A 22,439-nucleotide genomic window follows, 5' to 3' on the forward strand; every position below is an offset into this window, starting at 1 on the left:
GTGATGATCTGAGGGGGATAAGAAGGTCGGTAGTAGACTGTGGGCTTAGATTTTTCAAAACCTACTTCAATTAGGGTTCTTTAACTCTTCAACCTCTCTTCTAGCCCACCTACCAGAGTTAGGGGAAAGGAAAGGTTAATAGGAACCTTTCAGAAGTGGTTCTGTTTAGAAATGGACCTCTTTAGAAGTAGTTCTTTCGGGGAAAACTAGCCTATGGGAAAAAAAAGAAGTACTTCCCCCAAAGAGGAAGCAGTTCTTTGCGGGGAGATTCCGATCTTTGTTGTCAGGATATCAGCAGCCCAGTCTGAAACATCAAATATGAATCAGTAGTGACAGTCCCGCCTATTCGCAAACACCAAAAAAACCGAATCGGTGGCGGTGGCTGGATCCAGAAGAAACCGGGAGTGAGGATCACCAAATCAGCGTGAGCGGAGGAAGCAGCGAGGAGTAGCCAGAATATCATGGAAGTTCTCTGGTGAGTTACTTTCTATGGAGAAGTCACAACAATCAAGGATCAGCAAAACCTTGTGAACCAACGCAAGAATGTTGTCAACAAAGACTAGCAAAAAACGGAGCGAGGAGAACACACGTGAGCCTTGACACACCGTCTGTGGGGTTTTATTTCTACCCTTTCTAAACAACACACCTCCCTTCATGTGTCCGCCTCAGCAAAACATCCCCTCGTCTGTGTCTACTTCAGCAAGACATCACGTGACATGAGTCTGCCAAAGAAACCAGAAATATCCACTCCGGTAGCCAGCGCTGGTGCAAAGAGAATCTGACTGAGTAGTTTATTTTAGGAATATTTAAGCACAGCACAGTTTGGTGAAAACTTTCCCTGGTGATAATTAGCTCAACCCCATGTGCACAGCAAAACTTAAGACATGATCACCTTAGAAGCTTTGGAAAGTACGTAACGTCTTCCACAAAGACGGGTTCTATAGATTGAGAAAAATGAGCTCATGGGAAAGGTCTTGGGGAGGATCTGGCTTGGTCTCAGCCACACAAGCAGTGAGAGGCCACCAGGCGATTAACCACATCTGATCCCAGCCTTCTGGGCAGAAAACAGGTTACACCTCTCTCCCTTTGAAGAGACAGATCTGTATTTACCATTGCTGGTTCCTCTAGTGCTTATCTATGAGCACAGTGGCCTCTGTACCTCCCCTAGAAGGGGACGTGTGGACTGGTCACACCTTGGATAGCACTTCCTGGACCATTTTCTTTCTAGGCCTTCCCTCAAAATATCATTGTTTGAATCTGTACAAGGGCATCTGAGGATCTAGAAATGGCTCCTTGTCTGAAGACATCTTGAAGCCTTTCTCAGTTTTATTTCTCAACACCAGAGATGAATCTGAGTCATTCCTTAATTACTGCTCAAAATGAGCATCGCTTCCTTGTAAGGACAGCCCCTCCCTTTGCCATGACTACAACCACTAAAACCTTAAAATGACCAAAAATGGTACCCCTGCAGTAGAAGCCACGTGGTCATGGCTTCTACTGACATTAACCTGACATTAATGGGAAATGCTCATACAATTATCCTTCTTTTAAAATTTCTCTCATTCAAGTATGGTATTCAGTAAGTCCCACTGCAATAGTTACTTTTCTATTGCTACAATAAAACACCACAACCAAGGCAACCGATTGAAGAAAGAGCTTATTTGGGCTTATGGTTGTAGAGTGGGAGTGTCCATGATGGCAGGGCAGAGAGGTGTGGCCACTGGAGCAGAAAGCTGAGAGCTTACATCTTGAACCATAGACACAGGCAGAGAGAACAAACTGGGAATTACATGTGACTTTTAAACCTCCATGTCTATCCCCATTGGCACACTTCCTCCAGCAAGGCCACGCCTCCTAAACCTCCCCAAACAGTGCCACTAACTGGAGATCATATTTTCAAAGGTCTGAGTCCATGGGGATCATCTCATTCAGACCACCACACACATGATACTCAATACTTTATTATAAACTGGGTTTTGCATTAGAGATGTCACACAATCACAGGCTGATAGAAGTGCACTGGGTATGTAGACTAGGTTAAACTCTCATATTTAGGAAGTCAGAGGTGAGGATTAGCAATGACTGTCAACTTGATGGGATTGGAGTCACCATGGAAACAAAGTACCATGCGTGTCTGTGAGGGGTTAGGTTAGATTCATTAGATGGAAAGACCTAGTCTAAATGTGGGAGGCACTAATCCAGAGGCTGGGGTTGAATGAAAAGGCACAACTGAACTGAGCATCAGTATTCGTCTCTCTCTGCTTCCGGTCTGGAGGTGCCACGTGACAAGCTGCCTCACTCGGCCACCCTGGGCTGCACTCTCTCAAACCATGAAGCAAAGTAAGCATTTCCTTCCTGAGGCTGCTTTGTCAGACATTTGTCACAGAGTTGATTAAGTCAAGGATCGATTACAAGCATTTTCAGTCTAAAGTGATTTTTCGTGTGTGGTGAGCTTTGTAGGATGCTGTGACATAGTAAGTTGGGGATTCTAGGCTCGCTTAAATAAGTCCCAAGTGTCCATCACCTCTGTGCTTTCCAGGGGGAGAGTCCCAGAGCCTGCTGTAGCTGTTTCCAAGTTCCAAGTCTCAAACACTTCCAGATTAAGTGGTCCAGAAAACAGGGCCAACAGAGTCAGGGGCGATGTGAGTGTGCTGTCCTCCACGTCACCTTTTCATTGCTGTGAAGGAAAAACTGACAGAGCAAATTAAAGGAGGAGAAATTTATTTCTCATGGTTGCAAAGGACCTTAGTCCGTCATGAAGGAATGGCACGGGGACACTGATGGTGGTATGAACATGGAGGGTACGAAGCTGTTCACTAGGAAGACAGAGCAGCCAGAACTACCCCTGAGTCATAATCTCCAAAGGTCCACTTCTAGGAATCCATTTCTGCCAGCTTGGTCCCACGTCCTAAGCATCTACAGCCTCCTAAAATATGTCCACCAGCTGGGGGGAAATGTGTTCAACACATCAGCCTGCGGGAGAGATTTCCGATTCAACTCATAACCTTCCAGTCCTTGCTTTTAGTGACCTCTGCTACTCTCATTAATGACATCTGTCTCTTCAAGAACTGTCTCCAAGCAGCCATCCTTCCTTGTTATCTGGGAAGGTTTTTCTCAAATGACCTCATGCCTACGACATCAGGAAAAGTAGGAAACAGCCAATGGATATCCTGCTTCATCATTCTCTTAGGAACTCTAAGGCTGGGGAGAAGCAGCATCTTAAACTTCCCCAGTGTGCACACTCCTGTGCTCTCTCTGCATGCTACAACGACCTGAATGAGTAAATACAGGTTCCCAGACCTTGCCTACTCAGAATCTACACATGTCTGTGTGATGGAGGAAGGCTATGAGCATATGGGACAAGCTCAGCACAGACTGCGCTCGCCATGGTAGCATGAGGTCAGCTTCCCTACTCTGGCCCACTGCATGCTTGGGTTGTTCTGTGCAGCTGCAATTTTCTGGAGATTGAAATAGCAAATGCTCTCTGAGCCTTGAGACCGCAATGAACATGACCGTTAGTAATTCTTGTATTCCTGGGGGTATAGCTCAGTGCTAGAGTGTTTGGCTAGGATGCATGAGGCCCTGGGGTTCATTTCCAGCATAGGAAAGAAGGGGATGAGAAGTAAGGGGAGAAGGATGAAGGAGGGTATCTTGGGTTTCCATTGCTGTGAAAAGACACCATGAGCAAGGCAACTCTTGCAAAGGGCAACATTTAATTGGAGCTGGCTTACAGTATCAGAGGTTCAGTCCATGATCATCATGGCAGAAAGCATGGCAGTGTCAGGCAGACATGGGGCTGGAGAAGAAGGCAAGAGTTCTACACCTTGATCCAAAGGCAACCAGGAGATAGATGACTGTCTTCGGCAGGCAGCCAGGAGTGGGGTCTTTTCCAGCTTGGGTGAAGCTTAAGCATTAGACCTCAAAACCTATCCCCACAGTGATGCACTTCCGCCAACATGGCCGCCCCTCCTAAAAGTGCCACTTCCCATGAGCCAAGCATATTCAAACCACCACAGAAGGAGAGAGAAGGAAGGGAGAAGGTAGGAGCCTGGAATAGGGATTGGGTATATATAACTTTAGTGTTACTTCAAGGTAATAAATTAATATTAAAAATTAGTTTGTGTGTGTGTGTGTTTTCATTTGAGTGTGCATGGGTGTGGAAGACCAAGACTTTGAGTGTCCTCATTAATAGATTTCTATCTCTCCAACCCCGAAGTTATTTTTCCTGACTTTTCATCTTAATTTCTCTCAAACACTCAATTCCTTCACCAAATCACCTTGAGCTATTCTAATTGACTTCATTGTTTTCCTTCTCCCAAAGAATGGAGATCACCAAATGGCAGCACAGCATGAATTCATGTAGCCATGGCTTTATTTTTGGCCATCCCGCTAAGCTTGCAATTTGGTTGAAATAAATGTAAATCCATTGTGCGTTGTGATGAAGTCTATCTTGAGAGACGAGAAAAGTCAGGCATGATACAGGTCATGCCAGTTTACTTCTGTGTGAATACCAGAGCGTGATGATACTGTCATGCTCAGTCTCCGCCAGCCTTTTCACTGTTCTCTCTGACACCTCCTAAGTAGAAATGCCAATAGCGTGTGTCCTGGGTAACCTCAAGAAGAACATGAACTGGAACATGGTTCAGAAGATGACATGGAGAGCCATGTATATACTTTGCAGTTGCCTCCGGGATTCAGTTCTATTCATTGACAATACTTCTCTTCCAAGAGGGTCTCATTGTCCACAGTAGGACCATCAAAAAAGCATGGAAGGATCCAGGCCTCTCTCCTGATGAAATTTATTTCTATCCTTCCCCTGAGGCTTCATGTGGACTTCAGCAAAAACAAATGCAATTCAAGTGGAAAACTAAAGTGGTCCAGCTCCCTGGTAAGGATGAGATAAAGGGAGGAATTTACAAGTAGGGTAGATTAATAGATAGGTAGATGATGGATAGGTAGGTAAGTAGATAGATAGATAGATAGATAGATAGATAATAGTAGATGATAGATAGATAATAGTAGATGATAAATAGATAGATAGATAGATAGATAGATAGATAGATAGATAGATAGATAGATAGATAGCTCGCTCAATATGTACAGATAAACATGATGGATTATAGCTGATAGATAAATAGGTATCTGATAGATAAAAGTAATTTATAAGCATTGACTTCTTGCCAGGAGCTGTGCTAAACGCATTTCTAAGATTATCCCACAGAATAAAGACACTATTATGGTACACTGTGTGGTTTCGTTTGTTTGTATTTGTTCCCCCTTTAACTGGCCTGAAATCCACTATAGAGCCCAGGCTGCCATCAAGCTTGCTCTGCAGTGGCTGGGGACCTTGAACTCCTGATCTCTCTGTCCCTGACTTTCCAATGCTGACATTATAGTTCCAGGACACCAAACCAGGCTACACGTTGCTGGGGATTATGGAATCTGGGGCTCCGTGCATGCTCTGGCAGCTGAGTACTCCACCATAAGCCGCCTCCCAGCACATCAGTCTCTATTTTTAAAATGAGATTGAGGATAATTGGCATTATGTAATTTCTAGGTCAATACCTAGAAGTTATGGTGTTTGATGTCAGACAGTTGGACTCCAAAACCCATCTTTTTTTCCCCTTTGTTTGTTTGTTTTACTCAAACCTTATGTTCTCCTAAACATAAGGAGAGAGTTCAAGTTGACCAGACTTCCTCTGCCTGGTACAGTCCAGTGTTTCTCAACTTTCCTGAGACTGCAAACTTTCACTACAGTTCCTCATGCTGTGGTGACTCCAACTATAAAATTAATTTCATTGCTACTTCATAACTGTACCTTGCTACTGTTGTGAATCATAATGTAAGTATTTGTGGAGGTAGCAGTTTGCCAAGGGGGGTCGTGACCTGAAGGTCCCTGGTGATGGTGGAGGTGGAAGAGCCTTCAACAGGTGCAATCGTATGACTAGCATGACTAGCGTTACACTGCTAAAACCAAGCCTTCTCTGGGGACTGGGAAGTCTTGGTCTTCTTTGCTAGTCCTGAGGTAAATGTTGTTGTGATGAATGCCATTTTGACATGCTCCATCTCCACAGAGCGAGAAGGGAAGAGGATGGCCAATCACAGTCTGAGACCTCCACCGCCATGAACCAAAAGAAATCTCTCTTCTCTGCAAGTCGGTGCCGCTTGGGCATTTGCTACAGAAGCAGGAAGCTGGCTAACAGTCCGTTCTCACTTGTGCTGTTTTGAGACAAGATCTTGGTAGGAGGCCTGTGCTTGTCCCCAATGTGAGATTCTACTTCTCAGCATCAGAGGTGCATTGTGGGTACATGCCACCTCAGACGGCTGCATTCTCATGCTATGCTCAGCGAACTATTTGAGAATAGCTGAAAAGTTCTTTCTCAAGGAGCTGCCTGGGAAGTCTGAGTGCTGAGGAGGGCTGTGATAAATGACAACCCATGCTCCTACGACGTGACATCCTAAAATCTTACTGACCAAGGTGACCAAGTTTCATTAGTATTTAACTCTAAACCTGAGACCGCTATAGCTGTAAACTGAGGTTTGTATCTAGGTGCTAAGCAGTCTGAATTGTATCTAGGACATTTGAAGAAAGAACACAATCACATCTCTGTGTCCTGATGTCTGTTATAACTGCATATTCATACATGTTCATGTATATTCATGCACATTCATGTATTTCATTTCACTTTGTTTGAAATTTCTGCTTAAAAAAATGGCCATTTATCCGGTCCAATGGCACAAACTTGTAACTGCAGTTGCAAGGGAGGCTCAGGTAGGAGGATTTGAAAGTTTAAGTCCTGGGTCAGGTAGAAAGCTTGAGGCTAGCCTGGACAACTTAGTGAAACTTAGTTTCAAAAATTAAAAACAGAAAAAGGGCTGGCAAATGTAGGTCAGTGGTAGAGCACTTGTTTACCATGGGCAAAGTCTTATGTTTAATCACAGAGAGGAAGGAAGGAAGGAAGGAAGGAAGGAAGGAAGGAAGGAAGGAAGGAAGGAAGGGAGGGAGGGAGGGAGGGAGGGAGGGAGGAAGAGAGGGAGGGAGGAGAAGAAAGAAAACTTGTGTATCTCTCTGACAGGCGGTTGCAGCAGGTTTTGGTCAGAATCCATGAAGTGCACATGCATGTCATAGAAGTTATACCGTGACATGATCCTTGGCTTTCTCTACCTTTTCTACTGGGATTACACAGGTCTTAGGAATTATCAACTGTGTCATCTAGGTGTAGCAGCTTAGAATCTGGCTCATGGCGCTAACGACACTTAAAAGTTTGCCAGTAATGAATTAATAAATAAATCATGACAGCATAGAGCCTCTAAGTCTGAGGCAAGACCTTCGCCTTGAAGCTCGTAACAAGTTTGCGGAGTGTAAATAAGTGTGGCTTGTACCAAGAGCCCAAAAACATCAGCAGAGCCCTGAGGTTGCAGAGTGCCGTGGTTCTTAGAGTGGAAGACCTTGGAGAACAATTGTTCTCACTTGTCATTGCAGATATACAAAAAAGTGTCACTGGGTCCCCAGGAGCAGCTGCTGCTGACAGACACAGCCGTGAGCAGGACCTCTCTGAGTCCACCAGCCTGCTGGAGGGCTCCAAGGACAGACAGGGTTGAGGCGGGAGCATGGCCTTGTTTTTCACTACACCTGCAAATGAGGTTTTCTTGATGTGTATTGTATTCTTACAGACAGAGACTGTAGTCCAAGGTTACAAGTGTAACAGCATTGCTGACTGCAGAACTCAGCTTTGACAACTATTTTCCTTCCTAGCTCTCACTTCAAGCTGTGTCTCAAAGAGGCCTTCGGTGACCAGCTTCCAGATCTGTTTAGATGCCCCCTTTATGGCTACACACACATTTCATTCTTGCACTTACCTGCCCTGGCTAGAGGGGTGGCTGAGAAGAACTGGTTTGTTTCCTGCCAGGCTGGGAGCTATAGAGAGACAGAACCTTGCCTCTTACCCAGTGCCAGGCACTATGCTGTACAGACAGGCCCTTGCCTCATTTCTTTCTGATAGCTGCGATGGAGAAACCCTGTGGTGTCCTTGCCCACCCTAATGGTCTGTGTTTTGGATAAGGCTCATCTTTACATGGCAGTAGAGATAGAAGGTGACAGCATAGTGGATCACCACGTTAAGACAAAGACTGACAAATTCCAAGAGCTGTCCTGGGCCCAGAAATCTAAAATCTAATTTTATTTGATGCCGCCTCCCTGTAAACCTGCCTTAAATTCTGCCTCCTGCTCAACTAACATGGAGGAAAGTGGGGTTTTTCTGTGCTGGGCAGCTACTTGAATTCATTATCTACACTCCCGAGACTTCCAGACCATTTGGAGGACAAGGCTGTGGCAGATTCGCCGTGCATCCCGCTGCTAGCCTGGGATGAAGGATCACAGGGAGAAGATGCTGAAACCATCATTATAGATTTTCCCGGCAGTGGCTTTCCACAGACTGGGACTGAAATGTTGATTGGTGCCGACATCTCAGAGGTCATTGGCAGGCAGTGAATGCTCCCTGACTTTCTATGATAGAGTCTCTTCCCGAACCGAGTAATGACCTTGATGTAGCTTCAAGGTGAATTCACACGGGGAGAAAGTCTAGGAATGCCACCTCTAAATAGCAGCTGCTAGCGTCTTAGAAACAAATGAAGCAAGGAGAGAGGAGGAGGATTTCTCTCTCTCGTTTTTTTTTGTTTGTTTGTTTTGTTTTTTGTTTTTTAAGAAGTCCCTCCTGCCTGCTGAGGTACACATAGACCTCTGTAAGCGTCAGTAAACCTTCCAAATGAACAAATGGGTTAATTACATTGGTGAATGTTTTCAGTAAGGACCCTGCTTCTCAGTTGGAGAGAGAGAGGAGAGAGGCCTGCCTGTCCTTTCTGGCCGCAGATGACATTAAAACACGCTGTTAAATAATACAAGTCTTTCGATAATTGCATTTAAACCAATTTCGTGATTATATGGAAAGAACCACCTTTTCCATCAAAGCGCACCCAGATAAAAGTACCCCGCCTGGCAGATACAAACCAGTAATAGTGGAGGGAGTTTTGGGAGAAGGATTGACTGCCAGCATGACCTGGGACCCCAACGTCACTCACGAAGAGCTTTTCCAGCTCATGGTATCCATGTCCTCTTTTTCTTCATCAGGGAACCAGGAAGCGGGCATAAAGTTCTGAACACTGTTTCAAGTGTTTCTCTCGAGTGGCAGGAGTAATCCGAGAGAGAGCCTGCACCAGAGCATTTGGCAGGAGCAAAAGTCCTTGGGTTCAATTCCCAGTGCTAAAGGTCAAATTTGTGGCCTTGTGCAGAAGATGCTCTTGTTTGTGTCCACTGTTGTGATAAACACCACGGCCAAAAGCGACCGAGGGAGCAAAGGGCTTTGTTTGGCTCATGGTCCACAGTAAGTACATCGTCCAAAGAAGTCAGAACGGGAGCGTAAGGGAGGGGCCTGGAGGCACGAACAGAGACCCTGGAGACACGCTGTACCCTGGCTTGCTCAGCTTGCTTTCTTATGCCACCAAAGATCATGTACCCGTGGGTAGCATTGTCCACAGTGGACAGGGACCTCTGGTAGCAATCACTAATAACACTATTTGCCTCACAGACATCCCTACAGGCAATATGTTGGAGGCAAGCCTTCAACTGATGCTCTCTCTTCACAGATGACTCTAGCCTGTCCCGAGCTGGCGAGAAAGCAACCCACCAAGAAAGATGGTCTCCGTGGGCTCCATCACAAACTCGGGGCAAGAAGTTTAACGAGCTCTTTGTCATCTAGAAATGTAGGAGGGCTCTGCTAAGATCTTCCATCCTCTACGGTGGTCAAGAATCGAGCATCATTTTGTTATCGGTAACCATTGGCACCTTAGCGCATGGGCCTCCCATGATCCTCATTTTCTGGGTTCCTATGTTCACGGCAAGCTTCCTACTACAGTGAGGGTGCGTCAGATGCAGGGCTGGCACAAAGCCCATCTGTCACCCTCACCCCTGAACCCCAAGAAGACAGAGAAAGAGGCATGTTCTCAAAATAAAGGCTTTAGATTACTAACATTCTTCTTGGGGTGTGTGTTCACGTGTGTGCAAGTGTGTTTCTGTGCGTGCATTGGAGGCCAGAAGTCCACCTTGGGTACCATTCCTCAGACGACGCCTTTCACCTTGGTTTTTGAGACAGGGCCTATCACTGAGACCTCCACTGAGGAGCCAGAGGGATCAGCCTGGTTCCAGCATCTCAGTGCTGGGATCAAGTCCTCTCGTTGGCACAGCAAGCATACATACATACACACATATATATATGATATATTTCTAGTATCCAGTAGAATCCATATGCTTTAAGAAGAAACAGGATAACAGGATGAGATTGGGGGAGTGGGTCTTGGAGAAAAAACGATTCTGCCATGAGACCATATACAGTCCCAGAAAGAGTTCAAAGTGAGGAACTTGGGGCAGGTCCGCTAGGCAAGAGCACAACTGCAAATCCATCAGTTGCCTTGGTGACGGTTCTCCGGTGGCTATGCTGCTGTCTACCTGGTAGTCTGCCTTACTGGATCAGCATTAGGGTGCATGCAGCTTTGCTGTGCCTTGGGAAGGTCCACTGTGTGCAATGAGCACAGATGTTGTGCACAGGTGATGCTCTTACCTTGATGATGACGTTCTCCCCGCCCTAGTAAATCATTCTGCTCCCCTCAGAGCGTCGAGGGGAGACTGAAGAAAGCCAGATCTGTCAGTAGCTTTCTTGTTGCGTTTTTAGACTGCGCATCGCCGCTCCGCCCACATACCTACATATTGTAGATTTCTAGTTTCTAATACTCACCCTAATGTAAGAAGGAAGCTTTAACATCAACAGTAAAATAGCATTAGGCTGGCACACAGTCTGTCTACTGTTGCGTGTGACTTTTGTTGTTTCTGTGAATGAGCAGTTGCTATACACAAGCGACTTAAGGGAGGAAAGGCTTACTCTAACTCGGTTCCGAGGATCCAGTCCACGGAGGCAGGGAAAGCATGGTAGCAGGAGTCCGAGATGAGGTGGCTGCTCTCGCTGTGCCAGAGAAAGCAGACAGAGATGAATGTTGGCACTCCGTCCCCTCCTCTGTATTCTGTCCAGGAAGATGCTGCCTGCATTCGGAATGGGTCTTCTCTCTTCAGCTAAATGTTTCTACGTATATTCTCACAGACATACCCAGAGGTGGGTTTCCACAGTGGTTCTAAATCCGGTCAGGTTGACACCCAAGATGAACTATCATGGGCAGAAGTGCAAACGAGGGGGATTTAGGCCACATGTGCATTAGGCCTGGGTTGATGAGGAAAACGAATGCAATTGCCCACCCTCCGTACCCCTCCCTTTGAGTTAGGCAGTCTTCTGTCCCGTAACAAAATATTCAAGATAATCGACTTATGAGGAGAGAAGCTTCACCGGCTCATGGTTAGGGAGGTTCTGCTATATGACTGGCTGGTTGGCCCCATTGCTTTGGACCTGTGGCGAAGCTTTACATCATGGTGTAAACACATGACAAACCAGAATGGCTTACATCAATATCCATAGAGCAAAGATGAGGAGAAGAAAAGGCCCCAGAACTCCACAATCCCCTTCAAAGGTATGTCCTGTTGAGTTAGACCTTCTCCCACAATGCCCCTGTTTTTAAAGGCTCCTCCTCCTCCTCCCACTGAGGCTATACCTGGGTCCAGTCCTTTAGGAGCTGGACATCTGGGAAGACCTCATTTAAGCCACAGTGCCCTTCAGTCCTTAGTGGTGGTCGTTCACTACCCACCACCATATTGGATGTGTAGAGGAAGGAAGGAGGACTCTCTTGTGCTCAGAAGCATGTCTCCCCCAAATCAGAGAGCCCCATGTTGGCATTAGCTTATTTCAGGAGTGTCTAAATAATCCTATTCCCTCAGCAGGCCAATTTGGTCTTTTTGGAACAGTGGTATGACTTGAGGACATTGTTAGTATACTCTGTTCTCACCTCATGGAGTGTAGCCGATTCCCAGTGGCGGTTACGGCACAAGGACTGACCTGTACTTAAATTCTGCATTTCTCACATTATTATTTTTTTTGTTCAAGTTCTCACAAGAGTATTTGCATTTAACTGGGAGGGAGGATCTTATAGAGAGTTTCCCAGGCCCCTTCACTATATAGATTTGCTTCAGTGTGTTGAAAACTTAGAAGATGATGATATACACCCCAGGTTAGGAGAAGCGAGCCACTTAGGAAGTATAGCAATCAGTGTTAATTGTCAGACTGACAAAATCTAGGCTCAATCAAGAGATGAGACTCTGCACGTGCCTGTGAGAGTGTTCTCTGGATTGTGTTAAGTGACATGAAAAGACCTGCCCACCGTGGGCAGCGCCATTCCCTATCCTGGATTGGGTAAGTGAGAAAGGAGCAGAGCAGCGGTGTGCGTTCACCCCTCCCTGTTTCAGCTGGAAATGTCTCAGAACCAGCTGCTTTACATCTCCGAGGTCTCGGCTTCCCCGCTTCCCCACTACGATTGAGTGGTACCCTGAACTGTGAGCCAAAACAAAGTGTTCCCCCCTTAAGTCACTTTGTCAGAGTGTTTTAACACCGCAACAGGAAAGGAAACTAAGACAAGAAGGTATGATCAGATCTGTTTAAGAAAAGAGCCAGGACCAGGACAAGTCTCCCCAGAGGCATTAGTGAGTCACCATCTGTTAGAGATGCTGGGGTGCCTGGAGCACTGAACACTGCAAAGACGGGGAGTCATAGTCATGTAGCATGGTGACCGGAACTTGTGGGTTCTTCGTGATAGCACACATAATAGAGACAGCAGAATTAACCACTGCTACGTTTGCTTGTTAAGGCTGTTTAAGTAGAAACTGGAGAGTGTAGTGAGACTCTTTAGTGGGACCAGTTTGAGTAGGGGCTGGGAAAAGTACAAAGGAAATGGAGTTGCTCAGTCTTCCCAAACTCCAGGGAAAGCTGGACATTCTACTGTGACCAGTCAGCCCCCTGATCCCCGCCACCGCGCCTCCCTGCCTCTACCATGGCTTCTTCACCATGATAGACGATATCTCTTTAAACTGTTAGCCAAAATAAACCTGTTCTCCTTTAAATTACTTTTGCCTGGGTGCTCGATCACAGTAACAGAAGGAATGAATGAATGTTTTTCATCCGAATGCTCACAGAAAGAAAACTGAGATATACACTTTGATATAATGGCTCCAAATATTGGGTGTCAGGATGCCCCCACTCGAGCAGGTGTTCCTTGAAGGCTGTGACCTGATATAAGGATACGCAGCGTCTACCCTCCCCAGTGCTGCATAAGCAACATCGATTTCAGGTTAATCCGTGCCATTTATTCAGTGACTGCTGTATCTGTATGTTCTGCACCCTGCCTTACAATCTCAACAAAAATTAAAATTTAATGCTTCTTTGATATTAAATATTTATATGATGCAAACCTATTCTTAACAGATCTGTGACTTTTTTTTTAAAAGGATCATTTCCAATAAAGAAAAAAAAATGACAAGAGATTCTCAGACTGTGTCACAATCAAGCAAAAGTTGCTCAAATAACCTTCCTAAGCAGGGAGGTGGAAGCTCTCTTTCATAGAACACCCCGGGGTCCTCTGACCAAAGCTGTAGAAGGAATTACTCTGGAATAATTGAGGTCAAGAGCACGGAGACCTTGTAAAGCACACAATTTGTGTGCTTCCTTTCCCTAAGCACATCTCGGCAATGTGGGATTTTTTTTTCATATTACCACGCAATGTAAGAACAGTGAAGACTGTGTTTAAGGGGCTGGAGACATGGCTCAGAGGTCACAAGCACTAAGTGCTCTTAAAGAGAAACTGGTCTCAGTTTCCAGCACCTACATGCAGCTCATGACCACATCACACACACACACACACACACACACACACACACACACACACACACACACATGCATGCACAAGCATGCACACAGACCTAAACCAACTAATTGTACTCTTGATCTTAGCCAAAAGGCCGAGAAGCGATTAAATTAATTTCAAAAAGAATATATCTAACACTTTGCATTATGATTTGGGCTCTATAACATTCTCCATATTAAGAGTGGTAAGGAAAAAATATCAAAAATGTTCTCGTTGATAATTTCTGTATGTTTTTGAGGTCCTATTTTATTTCTTCCCTTTTTTTGGAAGAATCGAGGCATTGTTCATGCCGGGCTGTCACTCTGCTGCTGGATATGTCCCCAAGCCACCCGTGTCATGTTTAAGTGATCAAGGGAAATATTTCATCCTTTCCTTTAAAATATCCCATTTGTGTCATTCCTGTTGTGACAACTTTATGAAGGGGGCAGTAGATACTGAGCCTTAAATGTTAGATCTTTCCCCTCATCACAGCTTATCCACTGTTTGAGGTGTTAATGCTGTTTGCTCTTGTGTCTGTCAATGGTGCTCAGAGGGTGGTTAGACATTGGGAGGGGCTGTGAAGAGACGCATGCTCCTCAAGAAAGGGTGACAGTAATCTGGAGTCTGAAAGGGAGGATCCTGGAGTTTAGAAGCAGCACAGGGGAAGTCTCTGGAGGCAGCGTGAATGAGGGGGAAGAGGGACTTGTCTCCCCCAACCCCTGTGCTTTGTAGAGAATGTACTCCTTTGCTGCCCCCAGGAGTCAATCTCACACAGTGACTTCTGAAGTCAGTGCCCCTTTTGGATGTGTTTCTGTACAGAGGTGAGACTTCCTGTGGCCACTCAGGGCGTTCCCTGTCTCTGCAGCTTCCTTTACAGCCTTTTGCTAACTCCCGAGGCTCTTAGTATTAGTTTCTACAATAGGAAATCTACTCCTGGGCTTCAATCAGTATCCAGGGCAGATTTTGCTGAGTTTTCTGGTGAAGACAGACAGACGATCGCTCCATATGGTGGATCACTTCTGTGACTCTTCATGTACCCTTCCTTCTCCCTTGGGTACATCTTCAGTCTTCCATGGTCTCCCAGATCTGACTATACGTGAGCCCACCATCCCCTAGACATGCACGTGGACTGTACTTTGATCACTCTTTTATCTCCACGACCAAATCCCTTAACAAAGGCAGCCTGAGAGGGGAAAGATTTATTTCGACTCAGAGTTTCACAGGATTGAGTCCGCGTCATGAACGGTTCGGTCATGGATAGAAAGAAAGCAGGGGAAGAAGAAGACCAGCACTTGGCCTCAGTCTCCATGGTGACCTTAAGCCTCATCCAGCTGACGGTGACAATTATGCATCTCCAGGGTGTGTAGGAGTGTTTTTCACTAGCGCATAAAATTCAGAAAGGAAAATCAATCGCATTTTAATTATTTATGATTACACTCGTGTAGTCCATTTTTTTCCTGGCATGAATAGGAACCAAATCCCCATTGCATCTCCGGACTGCCTGTCTGTGCCGTGTCAGTGCGTTCTAATTTTAAAGGGGCTCTCGTGTCATAAAAGTTTGGTCAACTTTGTGCCAAGATGTACAGCAGAGAGCATCATCCCCAAACCCAAGTCAACACAGGGAGATTCAGGCGAAACTTAGATCATGTGGTCAGTTCAGAATCGTAAGTGGAGAGGCTAAGAATTCATTCAGTGTTTGTTGCACTCCTGCCCTGAGCATACACAGTGCCGGTGCACTGCAGGCGGAGGGAGAAAACACAATCCCTGGAGACTAAAGACAGTGTGGGGTGGGGAACAGAGGTCTTCAGAACAGAGGTGGCAGCAAGTCTGGAGACATGAGGCACTAAAGGAAACAGGCAGTGCGAGGGTTCAGGAGAGCTTAGCCGATATGCTGTCATATGCCTGGCATCTTGGCATGCAGGAGTTGGAGGCAGGAGGCTGCAGCCTTGGGCCACAAAGAGAGACCCCCGTCTCAAAAACTGAAAGAAGGAAGGGAGGGAGGGGAGAGAGAGAAACCTCATTTGGGGCTGGGACACCGAACGGAATGGAGAGTGGCAGGGCCGGTGTGCTCCAGTGGGGGCTAGACAATGAACACCCATGTATGACTCTGTATCTACATAGCTCTGACTGTCTTAGAACTCACTACATAAACCTTGCTGTGTAGACCAGGCTGGGAACTTACAGAGATCTGCCTGCCTCTGTCTCTTGAGTGCTGTGACTAAAGGCATGTGCCATCCTCCGGTTTCTAAACCCTTTGTTATGAATTCAGTTTGCCTCTTGTTTCCTCCTGCTCAGCTGAGACCCAGCCTCAGTCCAAGCTCATTGCATTCTAACCAAATCTCTGTCTTGCTAGAGACCCAGAGAGCTCGGCAGCAGAGCTGCCACTCACTCTGCACCTAACAACTCTCCAACGGCTTGGAGAGCCAGTCAAACCAGAGCTTGACTTTATGTCCCCATCCTTTGCAAAGCTATCAATCAGGGAAAGTGACCTAAATACAATTTTTATTGACATAAATAACATTCACTAACCTTCAAGGTAACAGTAACATTCTGGCTTTTACAAGCAGGAACTCATGTCCTTTTCCTTTATCTGATATATTTCAGAGACAATGACAAAAAAAACACATTAATTTTTAATTAATTATTTATTAATTAACCAGGAAGAAATAGCCAGACACTAGAGTTACACAAATAAGAAAAACGCACTCTAAAGGTCCCAAGGTCATGGGCGCACAAAAACACCCCATATGTCCATGATTATGACTGTGTGAAAAACTGAATAGAGTGCAATAGAGAAGATGTGCATCACAGAGGGGTGGGGCTGTGCTTGTCCTTCAAAACTCCATTCCCAACACAGAGGGGGCGGGACCATGATTGTCCTTCAATACTCCATTGCCAACACTTAATACAACACTTGACTTGTAAATAGGTGTCACAAAACATGTGATAACTGATGTGCATTTTTTTTCGGGGGGGGACCTTGGGCTATGATAGCATGGAAATAGGACAGATGGTCATCAGACAGGGCTGGGGGTGAGGAACACACCTAGACTTGGGGGTGTAGGTTAGAGTGCCACCATTTTGGCTGATGATGTGATTTTGCTCCGTAACACTCAACTGCTCTGTTAGACAAAGAACCATTGAGTGATTTTAAAAAGTAAGTTTCTGAAGACAACTATATAGATCAGTAGGAAGGCAAAGATAATGGATAAAGATTGAAGTGATTAGTCTTCAGTATCATGGAAAGGGAAGGGGGGAACTCAAAGGGAATGGAGGAGAACATCCAAGGCACCAGCAGTCCCCATGTATTTAAGGACCAGAGAAGGAGGTAATAATGAAGAAGTAGGACCAGTATTGATGTATTTAAAGAGGAGATAATGTGCCTAAGGTTACAGCGGTCACGCTGTGCTGTGTAATTCCAAGTTCCAGTGGGACCGCTGAGGTAGAGCTGAGGATATCAAAGTTTCTGTGCTTTGGTGACAAGGGTGTCATCATTGCCGTGTAGGATGGGGCTGATGGGTCAGTGGCGGGGACAGCGTTACAGGCAGAGAGTTGTTACAAGAGGGTAAGACCCAAAAGGATGCTCCTCCAAGGTTGAGTCTTACACAGGATTCTCCGAGAAATCAGAGGCTGAGTCGCTGGGCCATTGGCTTACACTCACTTAGTTGATTCTTGGAACAAGATCCCAGGGACTAAGAGTGGGAGAAGGACGAGGGAGTGGCAGAGAGAGACAGAGAGACAGAGCGGGGGCGGGGGAGGGAGAGAGGGACAGAGACAGAGAGAGAGACAGAGAGACAGAGAGACAGAAAGACAGAGACAGAGACAGAGCCTGCAATGCAAGATGCAGACTTGAGTAATTATCACTAAGGGTAAATAAGATCTCTGTCCTGACTTCAGAAACGTCCAAGAAGCCACATGGAATGAGTCTCAGAATCAACCCACTTTTTTCTTCGTCTATCAGGTTGCTTTGTAGGGGTGGAAACCCCTGTCAGTAGCGTCATCAGGCAAGTTTCTTCAAGTCTATTCCTCTGAGGCTCTGGGAAGCTCCAGACAGAACTCGAGACGCACGTTACAGCTGCGGCAACATGCTGCCAGGTTTCCGCCTGCCTGGAGCTGTTTGTCCTAGGAGTGCTTGGAGAAAACTGTGGGCAGAGAGAATGTAAGGAAGGGCAAGGAGTCACTGTTAGGAAAGAACAGGAATCCAGTGTAGGCAAAACATCAAGGCTACTCCAGATGGGTGACATTAGTGACTAAACGCTTTGACCCAGAACTTGGAGAAAATGTGGAGGAAAAACCATCTGTCAAGTGAGCAAGAATAGACTCCAAAGGACAGGTTTAGATGGGATGGTTCCTGCCCATCCCAGACCAAGCAGGTTCGGCCAGATCCAGGAACCTAACCACAGCAAGGGTGCCCACGAAGCCAACCTGTGGCCCAAGCAATGATGTGGGCATAGCAAGAGAAACAGTATTTGTGTTCAAAGAAGTCTAGCGGGGCATAACATTGCCATGTGTGTGTGTGTACACTGAAAATTTTTTAGAAAGTCTCTAGAACAATGATTTTCAACCTGTGGATTGTGACCCCCTCAGGGGTGAAATATCCGCTATCTTGTAGATCAGATATTTACATTACCATTTCTAACAGCAGCAAACCTACGTTATAAAGCAGCAACAAAATGATTTTATGGTTGGGAGTCACGACAACATGAGGAGCTGTGTCCCAGAGTCGGAGCATTAGGAAGGTTGAGAACCACAGGCCTAGAAGGGGAAAGGAAAACAGCCTAGAGATGGCATTTATCAGACCCATGCAGCAGCTTTGTTCATCAAGGTAAATTAATAAATTAGCATTCTGATTTAGACAGTACTCTGTGGGGAGGCTGTTTAGCTAGTTAAGCTCCACAAAGCTAAATCACCCTGGGCTTCCAGACCAACCAGGGGCTATGCTATATAAGGAGACCTTGTCAAAAAAACAAGAAAAAGGCCTTAGACAAATTTCTTCCAAGGCCATGATGTAACAGGGAGGTTTTCAGATTTCTCCAGCTTCACATTACATCTCATAGGTACGAGCTTGGACACATGGCCACAGAGAGCTGAGTGGAGGCTAGGGCTGGGAAGTGAAATATTTTGTCAGACATCCACAAATCTTGCCAAAACTCAGGATTGGGGACTCTCATAAACAAGGACAAGATGGAAAGGAGGAGGTGATAGGCGGGTTCCTCTGTAGTGAGCAGGAACGGGTGGGAAGCTTACTGGGTTATGTTCAGATCATCTCAGTGCCCCACAGTTATAATCATTGACCTGGCAAGGGACGGTCACATGTGCAGTCATGGCACGGATGTCATGGCTCTCCGATTGTATCAAAGGCTCTCTTAATAAAGGCGTTCATGCTCTTACTGTCAATCTTGCCAAGAAACAAACGTGTTGCTAAGGCCGTAATAGGTCCACGGGAAGAAACTGCTTCAATTCAGTATTTTTTATAACTGTGGTGATTATCTAGAGAATGTTCTATATGAGAAGACTGGGTGGGCAGCAGTAGATGAACAATTTCCTACTTGATTAAAATAATAATTTGAGCAATCAATTACATTTAGTCGATTAAAATATTAACTGAGCTACACATGTGTGGTGTAACTTGTCTGTAATTTTAACATGAGAGGTGAAGGCAGAAAGAGCAGGAATCCAACCTAGGTCAACCTCAGCTACATAGTACACACACACACACACACACACACACACACACACACATGCACACATGCACATACACAGACACATACACACACACGCACACAGACACACACACATGCACACACACATGCACACACACAGACACATACACACACACACGCACACACAGGCACACACACACTCACATACACACATGCACACACACAGACACATACACACACAACTATATATCATATATCATATATATCATCTAACAAAAATATATGTATAACTATATATATGATATAACAAATATATATGTTCTAGCCCTAATTTGAAGGTCCACGCCAATGTAATATTTATTCACCAAACTGGAAGAAAATTTAAGGGCAACTGTTATTAAATATCTTTTTTTTTGAGACAGGGTTTTTCTGTGTAGCCCTGACTGCCTTGGAACTTGATTTGTAGACCAGGCTGGCCTTGAACTCAGAGATCCACCTGCCTCTGGTTCCCAAGTGTTGGGATTAAAGCTATGACCAGCCTAAATACTTAAGATGTTAACAACAAAACTTCTAAAATAGATTGTTGGATAATTGCTAAGCTAAAGGAACTTTTCATTTTTATACATTTAATGTCTAGTGCACAAATCAAGATAGCCCCTAGTGCATTTATTTTAAGAGATTAAGTTATTAAAAATTCTACACTCCCTCGCTAACATCGAACAGAGCTGAGATTGATTATACTAGGAAGGCAAGTACTGATTAGGTTTCAATCGCCATGTGTCTGTGTCTGAAGGGCATTCTAGCCTCTGGCAGTGGGCAGATCCCAGACAACAGGAGGAGCCTGGACGGATGCCAGCTTTTGTGAGTGTTTCTAACATATGTTCTGTCTTTCGGTCACACTCTTACTTAACAGTGTGTAACCTTTTCTGTTTGAAGAAAGATGCCAGGCTTAAGAAAGATTTTAATTTAAGAAACCTTCCTATGTTGCAGTAGTTTTCAACTGGCAGGTCGTGACCCCTTTGGGGGTCAAATGACCCTTTCACTGGGGTTGTCCAAGACCATCTGCATATCAGATATTTACATTACATTCATAAGGGTAGCAAAATTACAGTTAAGAAGTAGCAACAAAAACAATTTTATGGTGTGTGTGTGGAGGGTGGGGGTCACCACAACATGAGGAGCTGAATTAAAGGATCACAGCATTAAGAAGGTTGAGAACCACTGCTAGGTCGTGTAATTTGAAAGCACCAATTAGGTGACTCTATCCCTAAGAATTCTCAGTGATTTTTCTCCGTCTTGAATTCTGTCAGCAGACATGCTGGCCAAATAGGACTCTTGGAAATTTGGGGTAGCTCTTTGTGCTCAACTTTCCATATCTATCAAGCTTCTTTTTTTTTCCCTTTAGATAATTATAATCTGGTGACATTTTGCAAGAAGCCTGAGAGATTTCAAATACATCTACAGTCTTTTATCTAAGTATTGATGATTTATTTATAACTATACTTCAGAACTCTTGTTGTTCTCTTTTGATGCAACACACAGTTCTGGTATTTTTTCATTGCTTCTACACACAGATACAACATGAACTTCATATGACAGCACCGAGAGCTCTCAAAGGCTCTCATAATTGCTTTGCAGTTGCCCCTGCGTTTGTAGCCTCTTAACTGGGCATTTGACCTTCACAAGGTTAAGACAAGTCTCCCGATGACTGACACAATGTTGAAATGAAACTTAAAACCAGTAGAAATAACAGTAACTGTCCTTCGTGGAGCACTGCCTGTGTGTCTGGTGTTACACTAAGCACTGTGCATAGATACATCATTTCACTTTCACTGCGCCTCTATGGAGTGCATAGCAATATTGTATCTTTAAAATACAGATCAGGAGATACATGTCTGTTTCCATAAACTAGACCATACCTGACACCCTTGAGGACAATTCTCTAAATGAGAGTTTGGCTCTCCAATGGATGGAAGAAGCTTAGATTCCCAAAGCCAGGGTTCCTGCCTCTGATCAATGACAAATAATCTACGATAGTACCAACCTCAAGGTGAATTGTTCTTCTATTGATGAGTAATAGCCACAGTACCAGAGGCAAGTTTTAAGGATCTGTTTTTAAGTTCAGTGGTTGGAATTCATTCATTCCTATAAAAATGGTTTTCTGAGTCTGTAGTATACATTAATAAGAAAGGCATCAAAATGCCAGGATCTCAAGATTAAAAGACAAATCAGAGATGATCACGGAGAGGGATCCTTAGACTGAAAATGTAAAGATGTGTTCATTAAAAAAAAAAGATATGTAGGGAAGGTACTGTCGAGGGAGAGGGAGGGCAAAAAGAGACTTCAAGTTTAGGGGTGTTTGGTGGCTTGGCATTAAAAAAGCTGGAAAGGTAGGTGGGACGTGGGCACTTGTGGAGGTGGCCGTGCTGTAAAATACAATGGGGAGAGCCTTGTAGGTCAACAACCCAGATGATATGACTAGCGACACAGAGCAGCTGTCATGAAGCCATTTCTGAGGTACAAGAACTGTTCCAGTTACACTGGGGAAGGAGAGACAGATTGGCACACCTCCAGGAAAATCATGGAACCGCCTAGGTGACAAGATGACCTGTCCTGGACTCACAGGGCAGTCAGGGGATGAATGTAAGATATACATGGGCTGTGGGTGGTTGGTGGGATACGGAGTCAGAGAGGGAGGGCGAAGGCTGCAATGACTTCCTGTGTGTGGTTTATGTCACTAGTCGTAATGACAGTCACACACTGGGAACAAGGCAAGAGGAATAGGTTTGGTAAGGGGAGCATCTGGGTCAAGATGCATATGTGGTGGAATAAGGAGACATCCCCTGGAGACACAGCCAGATGAGGGAGAGTCCCTCCTCACCTCGAGCTGCTTGGGGTAGGAGCTGGGGAGCTCCAGAAGGAAGGGTCTCCACTCTATCCCCGTGTCTC

At 45.2% G+C, this 22,439-nt stretch overlaps 1 long non-coding RNA gene across 1 annotated transcript; it reads left to right on the plus strand.

Moving 5' to 3' along the window:
* Positions 1–5,708: 5,708 nt before the first annotated feature.
* On the plus strand, positions 5,709–10,025 carry LOC148001861 (uncharacterized). Its single transcript, XR_015636374.1, has 4 exons — positions 5,709–5,842; positions 6,075–6,478; positions 9,128–9,380; positions 9,643–10,025. It is a non-coding gene; the product is annotated as an uncharacterized LOC148001861 (long non-coding RNA).
* Positions 10,026–22,439: the final 12,414 nt, after the last annotated feature.

This window comes from Rattus norvegicus, chromosome 13 (assembly GCF_021556685.1).
Source record: "Rattus norvegicus strain SHRSP/BbbUtx chromosome 13, alternate assembly SHRSP_T2T, whole genome shotgun sequence".
Classification (NCBI taxonomy): Eukaryota; Metazoa; Chordata; class Mammalia; order Rodentia; family Muridae; genus Rattus; species Rattus norvegicus.